At 36.7% G+C, this 12,309-nt stretch overlaps 1 long non-coding RNA gene across 1 annotated transcript; it reads right to left on the reverse strand.

Moving 5' to 3' along the window:
• Window positions 1-3,112: 3,112 nt before the first annotated feature.
• On the reverse strand, window positions 3,113-6,531 carry LOC143716166 (uncharacterized). The gene is made up of 3 exons (XR_013195955.1): window positions 6,408-6,531; window positions 5,947-6,325; window positions 3,113-3,157 (listed from the first exon to the last, which is right to left on the reverse strand). It is a non-coding gene; the product is annotated as an uncharacterized LOC143716166 (long non-coding RNA).
• Window positions 6,532-12,309: the final 5,778 nt, after the last annotated feature.

A 12,309-nucleotide genomic window follows, 5' to 3' on the forward strand; every position in this document is an offset into this window, starting at 1 on the left:
CATTTGAACAGTAGCGTATATGAGTGTATTAAAAGAGGGTAAATGCACACACAATAAAGTCAAGCTCTTGTCTGCAAAGCGGAAGCCCCTTCCTGAGAAGCAGGAACTATCAGTCTGTAGCCCATGCCAAGAATAATACTTTAGCAATGATAGATTTTCTTGGAAGCAAGTAAGAGTGATGTAATCGAGGCAACACAAGCCAAAACACATTTTCTGTCATATCCATCTATTGTTTCTGCAATCAGTTCTTCTGTACCGAAACTTAGCTAAAATCTAAAGCAGCCTCATATTGCATGACATCATCCTCTCTCTTTAACTGTTAGAAGGTGAGGCCACTTACTCTTTAATGCACGCACACACAGACGCAAAAATACACAGCAGTGCACTTGGAAAATCATCATTGGTATTAGTGTCACCATGCTGAAAGTGATGAGCTGGGATATGTGCACACCTCTGGAGTGGTTTGGACAGCATAATGATCAGCTTATTTGACCGTGTTCCTGATGAGAGTTTCATGAGCTGTGCTGTGAATGTTCATTTTGGTTTCTCATTTGACGGAAGAAAAACATATTTTTTCTATTAGTGGTTGATGTCAGCATGTACAATAGCGGTTTGAAATAGAAGGGGGGAGTTTATCAAAAAATACAATGAAAACACTTGGATGGTGTGTTACTGATGTATATACAGTATTTACTCAATATGTCATATGGCTCACACTTGACTGGTTCCATAATGCATTGTATAACTACATATAAAATAATGCAATAAGACCCCCTTATAAGGGTTTGTAATCAAAGTTAATTTGAAAACTAGTAATTTAATATAATGTGATATAATATAATGTAATATAAACTTCAACCAAAGCTAAAGTTAAGAAACTAAAAAATTCAGCTCGTATTTATTTCTTATTCATTTAGTCGCCAGTTTCCAATACTGCTTATTTCCAAGCAGTGCTGGATAAACAGTCAACCAAACAAAGGATTGTGTGTGAGAGAGAGAGAATGCAAGCCCCTGTAAAATCTTTCATTTGGTGTGAGCTATTCACCATGACGGTTGAGAGGCCCTTTACAGGCTGAAGCACAGAGGCCTCTCCAGGTGAATTAAACTAGGTGTCTGTGTATGCTTGTGTAACATTCCTAATTGTTTGAGCACAAAGAGACATTGGAATGAACACTGAGAGCGAGCTTCAACATATTATTAGCATGAAGTCTTTGCTCACAAATCAGCCTTTGACAGAACACAAACACATCACAGCGAGCCTGTGAGCTCAGAGTGAAAGTGTTACTGATTTGTGCAATAACAGGCTTCGACGTGGCATACGTGCATGTGCTCACCTGTGAGGGATCAGAGCCAAATGTATGTAATCACTCATACACCTGCCACTGCAGTTACAGTATCAGCCTCCAGCAAGAGTCAGTGCTTTGTAGCTCATTAGCTGCGATGCACCCAGGTAAAAATACAGTGAAATATTATAAGACAAAAGTGATATATTCATATTGGTGCAATTGTAGCTGACAACTTATTACATTTTTACTGCAAATGTTGTATACTTAAATAATATATATTAGCTGAATTTATATTCTGCTATAATTTTGATCTGAACTATTGACCACTTGGGAGCCTTTCATGTAAACTGCATATGAATATTTGAAAATATTTTCAAATGTAATTTATTCCAGTGCTGGCAAATCAGAATTTTGAGCAGCCATTACATTAGTCTTCAGTGTCACAAGATCCTTCATAAATCATTCTAATGTGCCGATTTGGTGCTCGAGAAACCTGTATGCCAGGTTAAAGAGATGTGTTTTTAGTCTAGATTTAAACTGACAGTGTGTCTGCTTCCAGAATGACTAGAAAGACTGTTCCAAAGTTTGAGTGCTAAAAAGGAGGGTTGCAATTGATTTTGATATTCTAGGTATTATCAACTGGCCATAATCTTTAGATCGCAATAGACGTGAAGGTTGTTTTATTATTGTTGCATTGTTGTATGTAATACTTACAGTACCTTATGCCTCTGAAGCAACCTAGTGAATACACCTACCAGTTAGTAGTATCTGTGGAATTAAGAGCTTTTATAATGTTATAAAACCTACAGAAATTAAACAAATGTATTGACAACAACAAAAAAAGCCATAATCTTCTTCTTTTCCTACCACCCCAACAAAAGAAGTACACATCTAGGGGTCCTTCATTTCAGGGGTCACACTCAGGGTCTTCGGGACCAAATGGTCCGGAAGGGTTTGATTCATATTTATTAAAAGAAAATCATATTTTTTTTTACTTGTTTTTTATAATATTTTTTTCTTTTCTTTTTTGGTGTTTTGAGATAATTTAAGATTTATAATTAATATTTATGCAATAAATATGACCCATTTTCCCCCCATTGAATATAATAGAAAATAAAAAAATAAAAAAATATATATTTTTATTTTTTTTAAAGCTGTATTTCATTTTAGAGTCAAGCCTAGACCTTATAAAAGCAATTTTTGAAATTAGATGGATGCCATCTGGTGGACAAACTGAGCATTTTAAAAATGCAAAACCCAAATGTAATCTGAATTTATTCGTTTGTTTATGTATAAAAGTGTGTTTGTGTGTGTGTGTGTGTGTGTGGATGTGTCTGTTTTGCACTCTTGATGTTTTATAGATTCACCCCTTCACTGTTGTGTGCTTTTTTTTCTGGATCGTGGCTGATTTGTAGATTGTACGCACAAAAAAACTCTGTATTGTCACATTTTTGCCAATTTCCCAATCATTTCCTATGGCGGGACCATTTGGTCCCGAAGGCCCTGAGTGTGACCATTTTTTTTACAACCACTTAGACTATTCAAATCCTGTCCCCAATTTTTTGGGGTGTTCATATACCAAGTACCAACAAAGTCACCAAATTTCGGACCATTCCGATGAAGCTATGATTTTACACATTTTTTTATTTAAATTCTTCGGGAACATTTGGTCTGAAGAACCCCAGAGGGTTAAGTGGAGTAAAAGTACGATAGGCTATTTGTCTTTCAAATGTAGTGAAGTTAAAGTAAAAAGTTTCCAGAAAAAAGAATACTCAAGTAAAGTACAGATACTCAAAAAGTGTACTTCAGTACTCAAGTATATGTACTTTGTTACTGCCCACCTCTGATGACAGGGACCACGTTGTAACATCCTACAAGGTAAAAAAAGAAAAGAAAAAAGGATGACATATTTGTGCATTTACAGTCTCTATGAAAAGTTTTTTGGCTTTTATGAATATGTTATGATGACCTTACTGTTATCTATAAGCTGGTGTGCTCCAAAACAAAGACAGAATTCGCATTTAGAAGACCAAACCCAACGTTGAAAATGAAAATCAGGCTGATGTCAGAATCCAACGTCAGATTGACGTTAATCTCGAACGTTGGACTGACGTTGTATTGTGGTTGAAAATGAAAATAGGGTTGACTTCATAAACCAACATCAGTCAGGTTCTGACGTCAACCCGACCTTTATTTCCAACCAAAATCCAACATATGTCCGACGTCGGATGTTGACGTCAAACTGACGTCGGGTTCTGACATCAACCTGATTTTAATTTCCAAACCAAAGTTCAACCCCTGCAAAAATCATCCCCTAACTGACGTTACTACCTTTACTCAAGGACCTTCACAGAAATTTAGTGGAGTAAAAAGTACAATATTTGTCTTTCAAATGTAGTGAAGTTAAAGTTAAAAGTTTCCAGAAAAAAATAATACTCAAGTAAAGTACAGATACTCAAAAAGTGTATTTAAGTACAGTACTCAAGTAAATGTACTTTGTTACTGTCCACCTCTGAATGTATGCCATGTTTAATAGAGGGAAATAATGCAGTGTTGACAGAACCAAGCTCATATGGTCATACTTCCTGGTTCTAGTAAACTCTATCTGCTGCATTTTGGACCAGCTGGAATTTATTAAGCATTCAGGGCAACCACCCAGTAGAGCATTACAATAATCTAGCCTTGAACACTTTTCTGCATTTGTCACTGAGGGCATATGTTGTAATTTAGATATATTTTTAAAATGGATAAAAACAGTTTAACAGATGCTAGAAATGTGGCTTTTAAATGAAAGTTTGGTATCAAAGAGCACACCCAGGTTCCTAACTGACAAGGAAGACTTGACAGAGCAGCTATCGAGATAGTATTCTAGGTTAATACGTGGAGGTCATCCAATTTTTTTCATATCAACTATGCATTTGGTTAATTTTGTGAATTGGTATGTTTTGTCAGGGAGTGAAAAGATTTAGCTTAAAGGTATAGCGGAGGATCTTTCCGAATTTTACAGAAGACCCGCCCTCTCCAATTTTTTTAAAAATGCACATGCGCAACACTCTATTTGACCCAGGACTCAAGACATGATATGCAATGGAGAAGTAGCTTGTTGCATTTGTGTAATAAATACTATGGTGAACACATTGTAATTATCGAAAATGAAAACACAAGGTTTTAGAATATTTCAGCGTGATACCATTTGGTCATAAGGCTACTTTAGACAAATTGAGATGTTTACCGTGTCTACGCGGTGCATGACTTGTGCCAGGGCTAGCATCGCTAATCATAGCTTACATTAACTTTTACTAACAGTGATTTTAAATGGATTTCTCCAAATAGCATGACAAACTTTACCTGTCTAGTAGAATCTTCGCGACTGTGAAATATTCACCCAAAATCACTCTGGTCTTGTTTCTATATTCTGCGGCCTTTCTCTTCTTATCATACACTTCGTATACATTTTTTCTCTTTCGACCCTCAGGCATTTTCAAAGGAATGGCTGAAACCGTAACTCATCAGACATAATACACCTGAAAGTGCGCATGCGCTGAAAGCGAAAACTACATAGGGATGAGCACGTACGACGGCCTTACGTAAACATATCACCAGAATGATTGACAATTAGGTGGACCAATAGTATAGGCTACCCAGCCGGAAAAAGAAAATCCTCCGCTATACCTTTAACAGTGGAAACTAACGCAATGCTTCCTAATGAAATCTCCCAAGTAGCATGTACAGGGTGAAAAGCAACGGTCCTAGTACTGAGCCTTGTGGTACTCCATACTGAACTGGACTGGACTGAATCAATATGACATCTCTTCATTTACTGCTACAAACTGATAACGTAGATAAATATGATTTGAACCATGCCAATGCAATTCCACTAATGCCAACATATTTTTTGAGTTTATTAAAAAGAATGTTGTGGTCTATAGTATCAAATGCAGCACTAAGATCCAGTAACACCAATAGAGAGATACAATCACGATCGGATGATAAGAGAAAATCCTTTGTAACTCTAATGAGAGCTGTCTCAGTACTACAGTACGGTCTAAATCCTGACTGGAAATCCTTGCAGATACTATTTCTTTCTAAAAAGGAACATGGTTGTGAGGATACTGCCTTAGTATTTTTGACAGAAAAGGGAGACTCGAGAGGTCTGTAATTAACTACTTCTCTAGGATCAAGTTTTTTAAATAAGGTTTAATAACCACCAGCTTATAGGTTTTATATGTTCATATTCTAATGACAAAGATGAATTAATGAAATTAAGAAGAGGATCAATGACTTCTGGAAGATGTCACTCTTTCAGTAGCTTAGTCGGTATAGGGTACATACATGTTGATTGTGATGATTTAACAAATGTAGACAATTATTCCTCTCCTTTAGCACAAAATGAAATATCTTCACCTTTGATTTATTTAATGCATTCTTGCTGAATAAAAGTATTCATTTAAAATAAAACAAAAAATCTCTTTGTTACTTTTAAAAAATAGTGTATATATATAGTCAAAAATAATTCATTATTATTTTTCTATTTCATCCTGGATGACTTCAAATGACAATATGTAGCAGACTGCATTAGATTGTGCTTATTTTGTGAGTTTACTTGACTTGATTAACTTGACTTGCATGTATGGTGCTATTAATATAGAACATTCATCACCTTTAATGTCTAGCTTAGCAGGTGAGGAGAGACACATGAACAGATAGCAGCAGAAGCAGGATGGGCCTGGAAACGGTTGTCTGCTGGGACACAAATCATTTTCAGTGAGGGGCAAGTGACAGTTCACCCAAAAATGTAATTCTACACCTGTATGACTTTCCTTCTCCTGTGAAACACAAAACAACATACTTTGAAGAATGGCCATTTTTGTTCTGACCCTACTGACTTTCATTATAATGACAAAAAACATGTGTGGTGGTGATCCGGTCTACTGTTTGGAATGACAGGTCGGAGAGGTCAGGGCTTGTGCTGGAGGGATGTGGTGACTGCTGGGCGTCTGTCACTGTTCATGATAAGCCTGGTGGATGGGTCTGGCGGACTGCAGAGGTACAGGAGATTAGACATGATACAGAGAGCTGAACAGAGACAAGAAAGTGTGTCGGTAGAAGTTGGCTTCTTACACTGGTCAGAGATTAATTCAGCTGTTGGTAGGTGTTTCTGATCAGGGATCAGTCGAATGCAGACTTGAACAGAGAAGTGGTGTTGAAAGATGATGTCTCTCCTTTCCCTCTAGAAATAATTCCTGTATGAATGAAAATGAATGATGAGCAGTAGGATGAGTATCAGCAGAGCTCTCCCACACACCGCTCCGAGACATTCTGTCCTGGACAATTATTTCTGAGCCCATTCCCTACGTCTCCACACCATTGACTGCGGGGCGACTGTGCTGGACATGCTTTACCTCTGACACCATGGTGGACGCAGTGGGAGGCTCAATAAAGTGTCATTGCTACATTCAAAACACACGATGAGGAATGGGAGATTTAGAGGTAGAGAGAGGTAATACCTGGACTTGCCTCTGGCCCCCAGACTTTTCCTTCTTCTTTTTTTCTTTAGCTATGGCAGTTTTGGACCTGCGGACCTGTAAAATTTTTTATTAAAAACACACTTTTCAAAGTCATAGATATACGTGTATCACAGGACAATTCCGCCATTTTTGTTGTCATGAACAAATGTCATTTCCATCACATCTGAAATCACCATTCATTATGTAGTGTAAATTATAGTAATGGAAACTACATTTTTTGGAAAATAATGGCAGGCTTCTTTGTTTTGGATAAGCTAATTTCATTGCTAGCAATTTATGTGCCCTTAATACAAATTAAATATATATTTATATTTAACTTGTGTGCATCATTTGTCAAATTAATTGGAAATGACACACTTTATTTTCTTTACACATCATGTTTCTCTCACTAGATGAGAACAGAACATCACTGAGGGAAAAGTTATAATTTGGGAAATTGTTTTAAATAAATAATTTTCTCACAATAAATGTTGAAATAAAGTCAAGTCACCTTTATTTATACAGTGTTTTTTAAAACAGCTTTACAGTAATAACATTAGAATAAATGCAACATAGTTTGATTTGGCTGTACAGCAGCTCTAGAAGAAAATTGTGTTATTGTCCAACTTAAGTAAATTCAGTATATCATCAATGATGGATTTTCATATATTTATGTCTGGGGCTCAGTGCAAAAAATGAAATCAGTAAAAGTGATTGATCTTATTGTGATGATTGATCCAGGTATATGTTTTTGTTTTATTTTGACCTCGTGACTTTTTATTAAAATATGTGACAGACTCTGGTGACGAACATTTCATCCCTTTCGTACAATTTGACTTCATCCAATCGACAACAGATGGATAGAACTCCCGCCCTACATTATTTTCTTTTTCAATAATCCATTTCACTTGGATGTTCATCAAAAAGTGAAAGAAAAGATATGTTGCTGCATCAACTAACATCACAATTTTAAGAAAAATCAATGCCCCTGCTGCCTGTATTTATTACTTTTATTATAACCTTATTATCCATTTTACCAGGAAAAGAAGCACACTGAGATTAAGAATCTCTTTTACAAGACTGGCAGACACAGCTCGTGTGAGTTTAACAGATAACATCCATCAATACATACACATATATAAACACACACAAGCAAAGCAAATCAAATCAAATTTCAATATCAATAAATCTACTTTCATACGATGTTTCTTTCTCCAAATCGGTTAAAACTATACTTTGAAAATGTTTAATGAAAAAAGCTCCATAAGTTTCAACGTACTTTGCTAATTATTCCAGGCACAGGGAGCAGCAAATTGAAATGCCTTTTTCCCCAATTCAGTACGTACCACTGGAACAGACAGTAAGAATAAGGCTATAAACTGTAGGCTATAAACATACTTTTTACAGATGTATGTATAAAGATATGAAGGAAGTAGACCCGGGATAGATTTATAAATAAAAACATGCCAGTGTTTTTGTCTTCGGATGTACAAAGTAGTCCATCCAACCCAATCATACAACACACAATGATGGGTGAGGGCTTTAAGATTTGTTATGAACCTCAGTGCACCATGAAAAACAGTGTCTAAAGCATGTAAACACTGTGAAGATGCATGCATATAAATAACATCACCATAGTCTAGTACAGATATAAAAGTGGCTGCAACTAGCCTCTTTTTTGCCTCAAAGGAAACTTATTTAATGAATAATGGGCATGAAACATTGATTTGAGTTTATTTACTTATTTTATTTTTTAATAAAAATTGTATTATGTGAGAAGAAAGAGACTACGAGATACTAGCAGGAACACTGCCAGGAACAGTGATCAAATACAGTTTAGAGGTCGTAATGCAAAACTATTTGATCATGGAATGACTGACCAATCAAAATGAAGTATGTCCAAGAGCTATGCAATAAACTTCTCCATATTAAATGAAAAGAATGAACACAGAGGCCTGCGACGGGCGCCAGAAGTATTGATGACCGTCTATATTGCAAACACACTTGATTGAGCTGACAGGGGCACACATACACTAAATGATTAATGGGAGACAGATAAACAATGTTAGGAAAGACAGACAAGGTAAAGAGATAGAGAAAATGACAGGCCCCCAGCAGACCTGATAAAAAGGTGTGGATGACTTCATTTCTCGGCACTATAGGTCCACAAGGCGTACGAGCAGACAGGGGTGAGGGGAGGGCAGTGGCCTGCAAGGCTTTTCTATCCCTACCCGTTTTAATGGCTGGGAATCTGCCCTGCTGACCCTTCTCGTGTAGCGCTGCAGGGGAGGGTGTCTAATCCCCACCTTTGACCCCTCAGCTGGTCTTCTCTTCTCTTTCCTCAGTCAGTTCTGCGCAAATCACACCACATCATAGGAATCAGATTACAAGCAGGAAAAACATCAAATGCAGAGTATGACGTGTTTTACCAGCAAACCACTCATCTGCTACATTCAAGGATGGTCACAGATTTATAGGAGTTCAGCAGGGGAACTTCTTTGAGATCCTAAAATCCTCCCTACTGCAGATTCCTAAAAAAATAACAGATGAAATAAAGATGGCCGCCTTTAAATTACAGTATAAGTGCTGCAATATAGAGGGGAGCTGTGCAGATGTCAGAGTCATCACTCGGTTTGTGGCGTAAAAATTTTTCTGAAGCTCACTTTCAGCTGACAGCTTCATCTTTAATCACCTCTGCATCTGGAGAGCCAAATGACTGAAGGAAAAGCCTGGCGATATTTACTGGCAGAACATAATCATATATGGTCTACAGCTTTGAACGATTGCAAAGCATTTTAGTATGTCTGTGTGTGTGTGTGTCTGTGTGCGTGCGTGTGTGTGTGTGTGTGTGTGTGTGTGTGTGCGTGCGTGCGTGCGTGCGTGCGTGCATGTGTGTGTGTGTGTGTGTGTGTGTGAGAGAGAGAGAGAGAGAGAGAGAGAAAGAGACTGTGCAGTGCACATGGCTGTTTCTCTTATCTTCAACCCTTTACATTTTTCAAAGGTGTGTTTTTGTTTCAGCTAAGCACTTTCATCAGGTTTTGTTTTCTTAGTTGGCATTCATTTAACATGGATCCACAGGCTTGTTCCACAGACGGCGTGGAACAATTACCCCTTCTGTTCTCTGTCCGTGCTGCGCTTTACAGAAAAAACAACAACAACAGCCTCAGGCGATGTGAGTTTAGGTATATGTTGCATGCTTGCTGACTTAACCGATAAACACTACATCAAAGCAATGGTTGCTGAGAGACAGTAAAACTATTATCATCAAGCTTTGACCCCCCTGAGACCTTTATATGCCATAGCCATTTTCATTCATGTCATTCTCATGATTCCATGTGTTGATGTGTTAGATCCCCTTTCAGAAAAACTCCCAACACATTTAAACAGATCTTCAGACTAAGTTTTTCTTGGACTGATATTATTAGAAAACCGTCTCCCACAGGCTCACTGTATAATTAAATGCATATGATAGTAAATGTCCCTTTGAATTCATTTTCTAAGGATGCTTTGGGGTCATTACAGTTCATTAAGGTGATTTTTAAATATGGATTTGTATTTTTTTTAAGTCAAATAATCTGATCCAAAAAATAATCCTCAAAATAATCTGATGAAACATAATACGGGAGTATATACACTGCCGTTCAAAAGTTTGGCATTGGTGAGATTTTTAATGTTTTTAAAAGAAGACTCTTATGCTCACCATGGCTGCATTTATTTGATTTAAAAAAAAAACAGTAATATTGTGAAATATTATTATAATTCAAAATAACTTTTTTCTATTTAAATATATTATAAAATGTAATTTATTCCTGTTATGCAAAGCTGAATTTTCAGTATTATTACTCTAGTCTTCAGTGTCACATGATCCTTCAGAAATCATAATTCGCTGATCAAGAAACATTTATTGTTATCATCAGTGTTGAAAACAGTTGAATGCATTTTTTTCAGGATTCTTTGGTGAATAGAAAACTAAAAAAAAACTATTTACCTAAAATATAAAGCTTTTGTAACATTATATACTACCGAAAAGAAATGCATTAAATTGATAATTAAATATTTAATGTTACAAAAGATTATTTTTCAACTAAATGCTGTTCTTTTGAACTTTCTATTCATCAAAGAATCCCCCCCCCCCCCCCAAAAAAAATTGCACACAACTATTTTCAACATTGATAATATAAGAAATGTTTCTTGAGCACCAAATCAGTATATTAGAATTCTGAATATCAGATTTCTGAAGGATCATGTGACACTGAAGACTGGAGTAATGATGCAGAAAATTCAGCTTTGCATCACAGGAATAAGTTCAATTTTATAATATATTCAAATAGAAAACATTCATTTTAAAGTGTAATGATATTTCACAATATTACGTTTTTTTAATCAAATAAATGCTGCCTTGTAACCTATATTTATCATAATAAACTGAATAAATTACTCATTTTTGTGTTTCAAGAAATGTCTATACCATCGTAACTGCTATCCATTGTTTATTATATCTGTTAGTTCATACATTAGTGGAAAATGTGCCATAGAACTAACTCTCAGTTTTCTATGATCTCATAACTCGATTTGTCTCACAGTTATCAAAATATCAAAATGCTATAAATCATATTCCAGATTCTAAAATGTTTATGCCTGCGAAGACGCTAAATTACACAGCCATAAACTTGTTTATATTGGTAGTATTTAGACCAAGTATTTTATTGCCAGACCAGCTCGCCAGGCCCACTTAACCCCAACATCTGTAATGATGAAGCACTCTGTGAAGAACCTTAAAGGCGAGGCATGGATTTGGTTAAACCTCTTTTTAAAGCTGGACATCCCAAAACTATTAAATAACCATGACGCTGATGTCTAGCACATCTCTATCCTGATCTTAACTACACATATCGGTTCTTCATAGGTGTCATTAGGTGCTGTCAGAAGACACAGTGTCTCAACCAACTATCTCACACTCTAAAAATAATACAAGTAGTAATGTCATCTATAGTCTTGGCAGTGCTGTATAAAGGGAGAAGCCCGAGCGTAGATGTAAGGAGGATGGAAAGACATTAACGGGAGAGACGACAGAGAGAGGTTCAAATTTAAAAGGCAGAAACCTCAGACAGATTGATGTGTGTTGCGAGCACAGAAGTCTTTCCATGCTATTCTATTTCACCGATTAAATGTGAGGGGTCTGACGGAGCATGAAGCCAGTGCCCTCGCCAGAGAACCAAAGAATCCAAGGGAAAGTCTCTCATTTGGATCTTCACGCCACCAGACTTCAAACACAGGCCACACAGGCCAGGACGTCACATGAAAAATAAACACACACAGAGACACAGGACAGGAAGGGAAGGGGGAGCGGGACATATGGAGAGGATAATAAGACAGGATAAAAAGACAAACAGTCAAATAATCCTGATGATAAGGTGAAAAATTAGGGGGGAAAGCAAAAAGTGTCTGTTGTAACGTTTACTGGAAAGCTGGAATTTTATGGGAGACAAATGTCTAGCAAGTTTATTTGACACAAA

Source organism: Siphateles boraxobius, unplaced genomic scaffold (assembly GCF_051911475.1).
Source record: "Siphateles boraxobius isolate OS27281-9 unplaced genomic scaffold, OSU_SipBor_1 6, whole genome shotgun sequence".
NCBI lineage: Eukaryota > Metazoa > Chordata > Actinopteri > Cypriniformes > Leuciscidae > Siphateles > Siphateles boraxobius.